This window comes from Acomys russatus, chromosome 6 (assembly GCF_903995435.1).
Source record: "Acomys russatus chromosome 6, mAcoRus1.1, whole genome shotgun sequence".
Classification (NCBI taxonomy): Eukaryota; Metazoa; Chordata; class Mammalia; order Rodentia; family Muridae; genus Acomys; species Acomys russatus.
In genome coordinates this window covers 42792249-42805653 of record NC_067142.1, presented here as the reverse complement: position 1 = coordinate 42805653, position 13405 = coordinate 42792249, and positions in this window count along the sequence as shown.

Below are 13405 nucleotides of genomic sequence, written 5' to 3'. Positions count from 1 at the left end.
AGTGCTGAGGATTCCCAGGTGAAAGTGATCCACTTTGTGTGGAGCATGGGTAGGTCCGACCCCTGAACACTCAGCTAACCCACAGAAAAGTCCCAGGGGACAAGCCCCATTAGTTGCCATCTTGAGAAAGACTGTGAGTCACCTGAGCAGCTTTGGCCTTTCTCCGTACATCTGCTACTTACTTGATCTGGGATGCAGAGCAGACAGGCAGAGCTGAGTCCTGGTATCCACCACACTCCACACTAGCTGCCATCCTGGAAGCAGGTTCCAGCTCTGATCCTTCTCCATCCCGAGCTGCTTACATGCCTAGCCCATCTAGGTCACAGAGAAGATAAGCAGAACCCTGCCATCTCGAAAAGGCCTGTGGAGCACCAGAGCAGCATTGGGCTCCCATCTATCTCAGGCCCCAGTGGCTTACCATCCTGGACCATCTGTAACACAGAGCATACAGGCAGAGCTGCATCCTGCACGGACCACAATCCACATGAGCTGCCATCCTGCAAGCAGCTTCTGGCTTAGATCTCTCCCTACCTGTCTGGAGCCTACAAGTCTAACACTGCTAGAATATAGAACAGACAGGCTGAGCAGACCTGAGTGGGCCACACTCCATATTAGTTTCCACCAGTACAGCAGCTTCTGGCTCTGATATTTTCCTGCCCACCTGTAGTTTATTGGCTGGGCTCGTATAGGTTACAGAGCAAACAGGCAGAGCAGCAACCTCTACCGGATACACTCCATATTACTTGTCATTCCCTGAACAAGTTTGGGCTCTAATCTCTGTCCACTGGGCAGCAGCTTACTGGCCTAGCTCTTCTGGGACACAGAACAGATAAGCAGAACCCTGCCATCTTCAGAATGCCTGTGGAGCAGCAACCCAGTAGCTTTGATCTCAGATCCCCCCTCAGCCCCTCAGCTGCCTACCAGCCTGGCCCATCTGAGACTCAGAGCAGATAGGCAGAGCTGAGTCTGGCAGGAGCCACAACTCACATTTGCAGCCATCTCAAGAAGGTCTGTGGGACACCTGATCACTTTGGGCTCAGATCTTTCACAGCCCCTCCAGATGTTTACTGGCCTAGCCCATCTGGAACACATAACATATAGGCAGAGCCCTGCCATTTCAAAAAGGACTGTAGGAGGCATGAGCAGCTTTAGGATTGGAACTCTATCAGCCTACTCCTCTCCTGCCTGACTCAACTGGGATACAGACAGGAAACCCAGCTGAGCTGAGCTGGGTGCATGCTCCAACATGCACTGTCCACCATCCAGAAGAGGCTTCTGGAGAGCCCTAGCAAACAACCTTTTGTTTGGAGCTCTCATTGCTTGCCCCCAACCTGCCTGGCCCATGTGGGAGAAAGAGAGCAACCCCATTGGAGGAACCTCAAGATCTGCTAACACCAGAAACAATCAGATGCCTAGAGTCCAGAGCAAGAAGACTAGCAACAAAACTCAGAGCCATATAACAGCACCGTAAACCCGTGATCCCAACACGGCAAGCTCTCGAGATATGAAAACCCATGAAGTACAAGAAGAAGACTTTAAATTGGAAGTGATGAAAATGATAGAAGTCTTGAATGAGGAAAATAAATCATTCAAAGAAATTTAGGGAAATATACATCTAAAGAGATGAAGGAATTGAATAAATTCTATAAAGAATTGGAGGAAAATCCAATCAAATGTGAGAAAGAAATGAAGAAAACAATTCAAGACCTAAAGAGGGAATAAGAAGCAACAACAAAAAAAAAAAAAAAAAAAAAAAAAAAAAAAAAAAAAAAACACAAGCTGAGGCAATCTTAGAGGTGGAAAACATAGGGAAGAGAACAGGAACCGCTGACATAAGCAATACCAGAAATAATCCCACACACCTAAAGACACTTGATTTTTTTACAAAGAAGCCAAATCCATACAATGGAAAAAAGATAGCATATTCAACAAATGGTGCTGGACTAACTGGATGGTTAGCTACATGTAAAAAAGTGCAAATAGATCCATATTCTCACCCTGCACAAAAACAAAAGTGGATTAAATATCGCAACATAAAACTAGACTCACTAAATCTGTTAGATGAAAAAGTGAGAAAGAGCCTAGAACTCATTGAAAAGGAGACAATTTCCTGACCAGAGCACCCACAGCTCAGGCTCTAAGATCAACAATTTAAAAATGAGACTTTATGAAACTGAAAAGCTTCTGTAAGGCAAATGACACTGCCAATATAACAAAATGACAACTACAGACTGGGAAAAGATCTTCATCAACCATACATCTGACAATGGGCTCATATCCAAAATATTAAAGAACTCAAGAAATTAAACACCACCAAACCAAATAACCCAATTAAAAATGGGGTACAAAACTAAACAGAGAATTCTCAACAGAGGAATAGTGAATGGCTGAGAAACACTTAAGGAAATGCTCAACATCCCTAGTTATCAGGGAAATGAAAGTCAAAATGCCTCTTACATCTATCTGAAGAGTTATCCAAAACTCAAGTGACAGTATATGCTGGCAAGGATATGGAGAAAGGAGAATACTCCTCCATTGCTGGTGGGAGTGCAAACTTGTACAACAAGTTTGCAAATCAATCTGACACTTTCTCAGGAAATTGGGAATAATTCTCCCTCAAGATCTAGCCATAAGAGTTCTGATCGTATACCCTAAAGATGCTCTACCATACAACAAGGATATTTGCTCAACTATGTTCATAGCAGCTTTATTTGTAATGGTCAGAATCCGGAAACAACCTAGATGTCCCTCAATTGAAGAATGGATACAGAAACAGTGGTACATTTACGCAATGGAATATTACTCAGCTATTAAACATAAGGAAATCTTGAAACTTGCAGGCAAATGGATGGAACTAGAAAATGTCATCCTGAGTAAGATAACCCAGACTCAGAAAGACCACCATGGTGTATCCTCACTCATAAGTGGATATTAGCCACAAAATACAGGATAACTACACTACAACGCAGAGACTCATGCACCAACAAAGTACCGTATATGATGTGGACCTAGACCCTCGGCTCAGATGCAGTAGATAGGCAACACAGTCTACTTGTGGGTCCCACATATGGGGAGTATGGAGTACTTCTAACATGGAGTCTGATGCCCAAATTTTGATCACTTTCCCATGCTAGGGTGGCCTTGCCAGGCCACAGAGGAAGAGGATACAGGCAGTAGAGATGAGGTTGATAGGTAGTGGTCAGATGTTAGTGGAGGAGGGATCCTGTTTCTGAGGAGTAGGGGAGTGACGGAGAGGGGATGAGGGAGGGAGGGGGAATGGGAGTGGATGATGACAGAGGGGATACAATCAGGATGTGAATAATTGAAACTGCAGAACAAGCAGGTAACTTATATTGCTAATCCTACTACCTGAGAATAGCTCTGAGATTGGCTGAGACGTGTATGTCTAGGCATAGACAACACTTCTTGTAGGCAATATAATTCCTGTTAATTATTATTAGTTGCCATTCTTCATATGGCATGAAGATTTACAGATGAATTTTCTGCACATAGAAGGAGCAGAGAACTTATGCATCACACACACCTCATACATTTATAATTGAGGACTATACAATACTTGTGAAAATTTGTGTGTTTTCATAACAAGAGAACCAGATACTAACTCTGGATCAGAGGAATGAATCCTCTCAGCATGCTGGACACAGGCATCCTACTTCCTTAATCTTTCAGCACCAAATGCTTCAGTTGCTGTGCCTCATCAGACCATGACAGCTCCCAGGACAGCTTTGAAGAAAGCTTCCAATCCCAATTGGTCTAGCATTTTAGACTGTCCCACACAGGACTCTAATTAAGCCTGGAATTTCTCAAGATTTAGAAACTGAACCACAAATGTTATTCCTAGCTTGTTTAACCATTTTCCACAATTTTATTTGGGCACCAACAAAAGCATTTTTATCCCAAATCAGCCAGAAGAAATGTGATGCCCCATTTCCCTTACAGGTGGTTGGGTAGTTTTTCCATATATTTCTTGGATGATAGATGTTTATTTTCATTGAGAGTTTGTTATGTTATTATTGGTCTTATTTAAAGAGGAAACAAGGTTGGACTAAGAGATGCCTCTCTTTTCTTTTGTCTTTCATCCTTATGTTTGGAGATAGGGGTTGAGAAAAAAAGAAAGGGGAGTATAAAATGTATAGGGATGGTAGAACTCAACTTAATGCCTAATTGTTATTCACACAGTTATTTTGAATTCACTAGTTTATAATTTTGTATAAAGATGCAAAATAAGTTTAATTTTAGGTACAGTGTTATAGAATTCAAATTTAAGATTATTCTTCACACATTTTATATATATATATATATGTTTCTCCTCTAATGTATGGTATTGTACTCATGCAGGCAGAGTCAGTGGCCAAACTCTGCCAAGACAGGGTAAGCAAGTCCTCAATAGTTCCTGCCTCACAAATATGTCTGTCAGATATATTGATCCAGAAAGCTAAAGATGATGCTCCATTATAGAAAGTTTTGCGTGACTGGTCAGGCAGCAAAGTACCTCTGTTATCTTTTCATTTGGGAAGCTGTTAACCTATACTCCCTGTGTACTCAAATAATTAATTTTATTTCTTCTCAAGTTTCTGATGGGGTTGAACACCAGATAGTTTAGTTTTGCAATTAAGCTTAGTTGTTCAGGGGTTAAGATTATTTTAGGTCTAGGTATATGTTTTAAGTTGATAATGAGGAGATACAATAGATATTGATTTACATTCAGAATTTTAGACTCACCAAGATAGGAAAGATATTTTCTTCATGGCTGCCAAATACAAATAGCTAAAACACTGTGAACAATGTAACACACACACACACACACACACACACACACACACACACACACACACACACACATATGAAATTCCTGAGTGATTCATGAATCTTCTTGCTATAGGTAGTTTATTGTATATATGTGTAATAATATAAATGTATATACGAAAATATTTAATAAAAACTGTAATAAAGAAGAAATAGAGAGAAACACCCAAACTGAAGACTGAAATCAATAAAATAAAAGCCTTGAAAAAGTATTGATTCTTTTAGAAAAAAGTTGGTAATTATAATCCCAATCCAAATTATTTAAAAACTGTAGAGAGAATATCCAAATTATTAAAAAAAAAAAAAAGAAAATGAAATGGAATTGAAGACTCAGAAATAATTTTATACACTTATAGATGCCAGAAATACACACTGGGCAAAAGTCAGCACGCTAAACAAATGGTGGTCCTCAAACTGGATGGCCATATGTGGAAGAGTCCAAAGAGATCCAGACTTACCTCCCTGCACAAATCTCAATTCCAATTTGATCCAAATCCTCAGCATAAATCTTGATATAGTAAACTTGATATAAAAGAAAATGGGAAATACTCTTGAAGTCATTGGCACAGGAAAAGGTTTTCTAAACAGAAAACAATAGCTCACGCAGTAAAGAACAAAAATCAGTAAATGGCAATTCATAAAACCGAAAAGCTTCTTTATGACAAAGGACACCATCATTCAGTTGAAGCTTCAGGCAATAGCTTGGGAAAAGATTTTCACCAACTACACATCTAATAAAGTTCTAATATATAAATTTATAAATAACTCAAATAAGAAACAGGACTTCAAGAATACAAATAACCCAATTAAAAATGAAGTACCAATCCAAAAAGAGAATTCTCAATAAAGGAAACTCAAATGGCTGAGAAATACTTAAATAAATCTTCAACATCCTTAACCATCAGAGAAATGCAAAACAAAAACAATTTGCAGCTTTATCTTATACTTGTCAGAATGGCCAAGTTTAATAAACAATTGACAGCTCATGCTGGTGAGGATGCAGACTAAAAAGAAACACTCATCCCTTGCTGGTGGGTGAGCAAATTGTCACTACGGATATCAGCTGTGTACTTACTCAGGAAGCTGGGAATTTATCTAGCAAAAAATCCTCCTATACTGTTCTTGGGGATATACCCAAAGGATGATTCATCCTACCACAAAGAAAGTTGTTTAACCATGCCCAATGCTGCTCTATTCATAATGGCCAGAAATAGCATGGGCTAAATGACAGCAATGAATCACCAAAACCAAGGTGATCTTAGTAATTTTAATGGGCAGCATAGACAAAGCAAGGTTTGTTAGCTTTGGAAATGCTGCTGCTCAGTTTGAGGAATTAAGTGCAATGGAATTAATTGGGCCCCAAGGTAGCTGGGGCCAGGCAGGAGCACTGAATTACCAAAGGCAAAGTGACCATAGTTATCATAATGGGAAGCATAGATAAAGTAATGCCTTTGGCCTAGCCTATAATAGTCAGAACAGGCAAAGTAATTTTTATGGTGCCATGACTCATACAGACCTATTGTAATAGCTAATTAATCATAGAGTTTCCAAATATGATATAGCTAAGAAGCCTACTATTTATTATTATTTGATCCATTTAAGCTGAAAACTTTCAAAATAAACGGGGAAAAAAAGGCTACACTGGATCATGTCAAGAGGGAATCACAGCCCGTGAACCAATTACCAGACTTAATCCTGTTCTCAGAATCAGAACATTTGAATGAAGGGATAGACAGGTTCCCCAGAAAAAGGACCTTCATAAAATACCTGATTTATACTGTTAGCAATTCTCCAGTCAGTTCTCAGAGTGATCTACATTCTTTATCAAGGGTAACTGTACACTAGAGGAAATGAAATAGTCAGACTTTGCAAGATCTTCTGGAGCCTGGTTCAGAATTAGTGCTGATTCCAGGAGACCCAAATATACAGTGTGGCCTCCAGTTAGAGGAGGAGCTCATGGAAGTCAAGAGATTAATGGAGTTTCAGGTATAGTCCTATGCACCATAGGTCCAATGGATCCCCAATCTCATCTTATGGTTATTTCCCCAGTCCCAGAATGTATATTTGGGGTTGATGTAATTAAAAGTTGTCAGAATTCATACATGGTTCCCTGACATGAAGAGAAAGGGCTGTTTTTGTTGGAAAGGCAAAAATTGAAGCTCTTACACTTTCCTCTGTCAGAGAAAATAGTGGATCAAAAACAATGTCACATCTCTGAAGTAATTGCAAAAATTAGTGGCTCTATTAAGGACTTGAAAGATACAGGGTGGTGGGTGCCCGTTACATTTCCCTCTAACTCTCATGTCTGGCCAGTGTACAAGACAGATGGATCCTAGAGAATAGCAATAGACCATAGAAAACTCAATCAAGAAGTGACTCCATCTCCAAGCCTAACAACCATTGCTTTGTCTATGCTGCCCCCTAAAAGAATTAAGACTACCATGGTTTTGTTGAGTCAATACTGGCCATTGTGAATAGAGAAGATGTGCTTTCTCTAGGAGACACAATAAACATTCTACAGAACTGGATGCTCAGATTTTCCCATCCCCATCTCCAGCTAATTTCAGCTTCTGATGCCCTTAAGCCATCAGGATGAAAAAGGAATTACGGTATTTATAAGGGTGATTGTTCCAAATCACCATGGGAAACTTTGGTTTCTACTCCACAACTGAGATAAGAAAGATTATGTCTGGAGTACAAGCAATCCTTTAGGGCATCTCTTTATGATATTATGTCCTGTGATTGAAGTCTATGGGAAACTACAAGAGTGTATTGCAGGCAAGATTATAAAAGGTGCAAACACTTCAGGAAATGAAGATATAGTTCACATCTCCAGGAAAAGTACCAATGCCTCTGAAGTACTTGCTGCAGGTAAGTAACGCAGAATGAGTAGTAGAGGAACATAGCTATAAGTACCAGCTAAATCCAGATGACCAGCTGCAGAAATGACAATTACAATTGGTGAGAGTGTTTCTGTCATATTTTGTTAAGAATGTGTTTATATAGATATCTGTGTTTTCTTTTTTATTATTATTATTTAATATAACATCAATTAAGAAAGTATCAGTGGTTAATCTTTGTTAAGTTTTGAGATATTTATAGACTGAAGGGACATTGCCAACATTTTCAATTTTATGATATGTTTGTGGTGATTCAAGGGATAGTTATAGCATGCTGGTCATCACTATGATGTGGTTATTGTTTCCACTTAGAAATTAGGCAAAACATGGGGAGATATAAATATGTGTTAAGTTGAAAAGGGATGGGCTTGTGGTGGCTATTCTTGGTCATCAACTACACTATACCTGGAACAAACAAAAATCCCTGGATCCAGGCACACCACTGTTGAAATTTTTTCTTAATAAGATAATTTGAAGTGATAAGATCCTGCTTTAGGCTTAATCTTTTGATATGGGAAGCTACACTTTTGTTCTGGGCCATACCTTCTGATTGCACCCTGTGTAAAGGACACATAAGAAGGAAGCTTGCTTTCTTAAGGATTCTTGCATATAGTTAAGACCACCTGAGACAGCTAACCTCATGTGCTGAAGAACTACTGTATTCTTGGAACTTCTGTAGGTAGAGAGAAATTGTTGAATTAGCCTGTAAGCCACTGCAATAACCCTTTAATTATAAAAGAAATACACATTACTTTTATAAATTCTATTTCTCTAGAAAACCCAGATTAATGCGTCATTTTTCAAATGCTGAAATGAAAGTTAACAAATAGCAGAAAACATCAGTCTCATCTCATCATTAAAGAAACAAAGAAGTATGAAGGAGATGTGATATGCTGGCAGATTACATTTGAAGGGAGCCACACAATGAAAATAATCAAATATTGAGGTTACCAGTACCAAAAGAAGTTAAAATTTACATCTAGACAGAGTTAAGGCAGAACCGTAGATAACAGAATTTCACTGACATGCAACAAATGTCAGTACCAGATATGTGATTTATATAATTTTTGTGATGGTCATAATCTAAAACTAAGGGGAAAACCAGGAAAGCCCATTCTTGACACAGCTTAAGTGCACATTGTCATAAGTAGGCACCGTTCAGTATCATAGAGATTGTTTGTCAGTCCAAATTTTGACAATCATAATAAGCAGCAAAATAGGGACAACTAAACAGATAATGCAAAATGAGCTTAAAAGGACTAGAATTTTATAAGAAATATATTAATGATAAACAAATATTAAGAGTATAAATGAAATGATAGGACAATTATTTCAATAATGGTCTTAAATTTAAATAATTTGAATATTTCAATAAAAACATAAAATGTGTTCAAGCTATTATGAAAGATCATCCTTTATCTGAAATTTGGAACTTGGACACAGAAGTCTCTATCATCCTCAGAAATGAGGGGTCACGTAATGTTGCTAAATAGTCGGTACAAACAAGATAATTTCATGCTGAAACACCTGTTTTCCTTGTGAGTGTCAGGAATCTTATATGTCCCATATAGAAATTTCTTCTGACTATCCTCCAATACAAGCCCTGAGTGTTGAGTATTTCATTAACTTCTCCAGCATCTAGTAGTTCTCTGCAATGGACTGTCCTTCTAAACATAACCATATGTTGAGTTTTGAAGTCTTCATACAGAAGAATTCCATTTTGATAATGTTTGAAGATTCTTAATATATCAAATAAGGTAAAAAAAATTAATGTGTGTGTGCATGCGTGTATGTTAGTGAGCTTGAGCTTGCATGTGCTTGCACGCATGCACGTGCATTTAATGTATTATAAGGATGAGTTAACCTGTTCTTAGTATTAGAATTTCATTTTCTTATGAAGGTAAGAACATCGGTTGGTAAAGATAGCCCAGGAGCCTCAGTTGTTTGAAAAAGGACCATTGAAATAAACAGGCTAGGTTTTGCTTTTAAACTTGTGATAGCTTTGAGGACAAGCAAACGGATGGTTGACAGTGACCAGGACTGAATAAGGACTGTTCATGATAAGGAACTGAAGTAGAACATGTTTCTGGTGGTAGTATTGATTGGAGATTTTGCTAAATGAAGAAAGTCTTATCATATAATTGGGTTGATAAGGAATAGAAAGATGTAATTAATCACAATCAGAAAAAAAGATTCAATTGCTGCAATGGTGGAGATGAAAATGGACTTCACTAGAGATGACAGTGTAAATTAGTTTTCTTAAAAATAGATGTACATAGAAATATTAATGGCTTCACATATGTTCACATATAACAACTTCTTGATGCAATGCTGAAAGACATGGAATGGTGATATGTCAACAAATTTGGTGTCCAGTTATTGGGTTCACTAAGCAATTCTCTGCTAAAAATTCACAAACATCTGGGAGAAGTAGATGGCTATAAGGTTAAGGCAGTAAAGGACACTGTGGCATTAGAACTTCATCTTTTACTATACAAAAGGAAGTAATCCAATAATAGTTGGATAAAAGGAGAAAATCAAGCAAGTTAGAAAATTCTTCTATTATTCAAACAAAATTCAGTAGTTGCAGACCAAGTAAATAGATGCATCAAAGTTTTATTCTATCAAATAAAACTAGAATTTTAGAACATTCTACTAACTGAAATATGTGAATACATTGAAAGTAAGATAAGAAGTACTGTTCCCTTTTAAAAAAAACTTTTACTTTATCTGTTCCTTGAGATTCCATGTATATATACACAACCTTTTGACTATATTTGTCATTTTTCTTTTTGGTTATTACCCTTATACCTCCATCTTTCTCTATTCTCATCAATTCTTCCTTCTATTTTTGTTTGCTTTTTGTTTAAATATTTATTTATTTAAATTTTTTTCAGATACAATTGTTTGCCTGCACACTGATATGTGTACCACATACCTGTCTGGTGCTCATGGTGGCCAGAGGAGAATATCCAATCAAATATAACTGAAATTAAAAGTGTTTGTGAATTGTGTGTAGGTGCTTTGAATTGACATCTGGTCTTTTGCAAGAAAAGAAAAGCATGCTGTTTCTCCAGCCTCTAAAACTTCACTTCTTCCTTCTCTTCCTCTTTGTCCTCCACATCCTCCTCCTTATCTTTCTCTTCTCTTCCTAAGCCATTGAGTAGGACTAGAAGTGCCTGGTTGTGTGTGGTGGTGCACACCTTTAACCCCAGCAGTTGGGACACAGAAGAAAGCAGCTGTCTCAACTTGATGTCTATGGAGCTAGTTTCAGGACAGCCTGAGCTACACAGAGAAATTGGAGCTCAAAAGACAAGACATGAAACAAACTAACATACAAAAATAATTAGAGCACCATATACATTCTTTTGGACAAAGTCATAGAGTACATCCCTGAAGAAAACTGGCTCTCCCTACCACAAAAGCCATTACTGCCAATAACTCTCTATAAAAGAGCTGGGGCTCATCCTCTGTAAACCGTGCTAGAATATTTATTGGCTTGATCTTCTTGTGCAGGTTATAGGCAGACAGTTGCAACTGCTGTAAAATTATGAGTGCAGTGGCTCTGATATATATATACAGAGAACACTATTCTGCCACAATATTTCCTAAGCTCTTGCAAACGTTATAACCTCTCTTCAAAAAATGTTTCCCAAGACTTTGGAAGCACAGGTGATACAGAAGTCTTTTGAGACTGAACACTCTACAAGTACTTACTCTCTACACTTTAACTAGGTGTCAGAATCTGTATTTGTCAGTCTCTGCTGTAATATGAAGCTTTTATGATGTGGGATAAGAGCTTCTTCAATCAGTGGGCATTAAAAAGTTTACATTTTTTTAAAAAATAGGTCAATTCTGTACCCATGTAGAAAATAACACTATTAGGCTCTCACCTGATATGATGTTCCCAGATGTGGCTTAAAGTCCTGGGTAACTTTTCCTCATACAGAGTGGGTCTTAAATACAATCAGAATGCTTTCACTCACTATACTTCTGAGTGCCTTTCAATAACAACTATACTGATTTTAAAAGGGTTAGAGAAGCAACTTTAACATGGGGGCAGTCCAGGGCATACTGTCCTCCTTAATTGAATAGTTTAACAACATGATTCGTAGGTAGGTGAAATCATGAGTCACCTGATTAGACAAAGTGAGAAAACAAAAGTATTTCTGTTATTTCTGACACAGTGCACAGTTTTAGTCTAAATATAAGGTGGCATTTAACACATCCAAATAGAGTGGAATTCTTAGTGTAAATACAGATCAACAAAACAAGTAAACATTCATTGAAAGAAAGGAGGACATTTCTTTATTTAGTAAAGTATGTGCAATTATAAGTTCTTTGTCTCAGAAATATAGGCCCATCATTTATTTATTTTAAAAAATTCATGTAAATATATTTTCACATTAATTTCAACTAATATATTAAGGACTAAATGAGTCCTTTACCAGCACGTAGACACAAAGATATTTTATGGCAAGAACTGGGACCACCATTCCCTTAAATATAACAATAGCTTAAAAATAGCTGTTTATCGGAGTCTATAATAGCACAGCAGTCTAAAATGATGGATAGGTACTTCACTTCAACAGGTAAAGCTAACTTCTATCCATAACCAAATTAGAAGTTTATTTTCTTTTCTTCTGTGTAGTATCAATTAGTACCCACAGATGGTCATTTACTCCTACTGCCAAGTAACTTTGAAATAGACCATGTATCATAGATGATGCTGATGGAGTGTCTTACCCAAACACTAGTAACCATTTGCAGAACAGAGTGGGTGACACACGTTAATTATTGGAAATAGTTTTGTCAGGGGGAAATAAGTTAACTGGGTTACCTGAGAAACAAATTACTATTTTCTCTCTCTGCTACTTTTAGGGAAGTTTCTGGGTCCAGAGGATATTTGATTTTTTTTTTCAATTTTAGTGGTATTTTTTTTAATTTTAAAAAAGAGTGCAAAATATTTGCACATTTTTATCCCTTCCCTCCTTTTCCAACTATTCCTGTCTCATCTCCTATTCCTCTAAAATTCATGATTTCTGCTTCTATATTTTTCTACGTATGTTTTACACACACACACATACACACACACAGTACTGAGTCCATTTAGTGTTACTTGTATATACATATATTTATGGTTGGCCACTTGGGATTTAATAATCTTTCAAGACGTTGTCCCTAGAGAAAGCAGACTCTCTCTCAGCTTTTCATCTATGTGCAAGTATTTATAAAATTCCCCCACCTTCATTGGTATTCCCTGGTGTTTTCATTATTCAGGTCTTGTTTAAGCAACCGTGGTAAACATGTGAGATTAAGAGTTTGAAATTATTTGGATTTGAATTGGTACTACAAGCTAGTGTTCTGAATGAGTGTTCTACAGCTGGTAGTGCTATTATTGGAGTCATTAGAACCCTTAGGATATCAAGTCTGAGTGGCCAAAGTAGGTTACCAAGGGTCAACATTTGAAGGATAGGGCAGCTCCATTTCCTGTCTGTCTCTACTCACATCTGTAGTGATGCCAGCAAACAGTCTTCACAAATGCTCCCCGGTCTCATCACCGAACCTTCCATGATACCTTCTTTATGATGATGTACGGAATCTCTAGGAAATAATGAACCAAAATGAAAGTTCTCCTTTTGATTATTTCTGTGCAATATTGTAGTCACAACAGTATA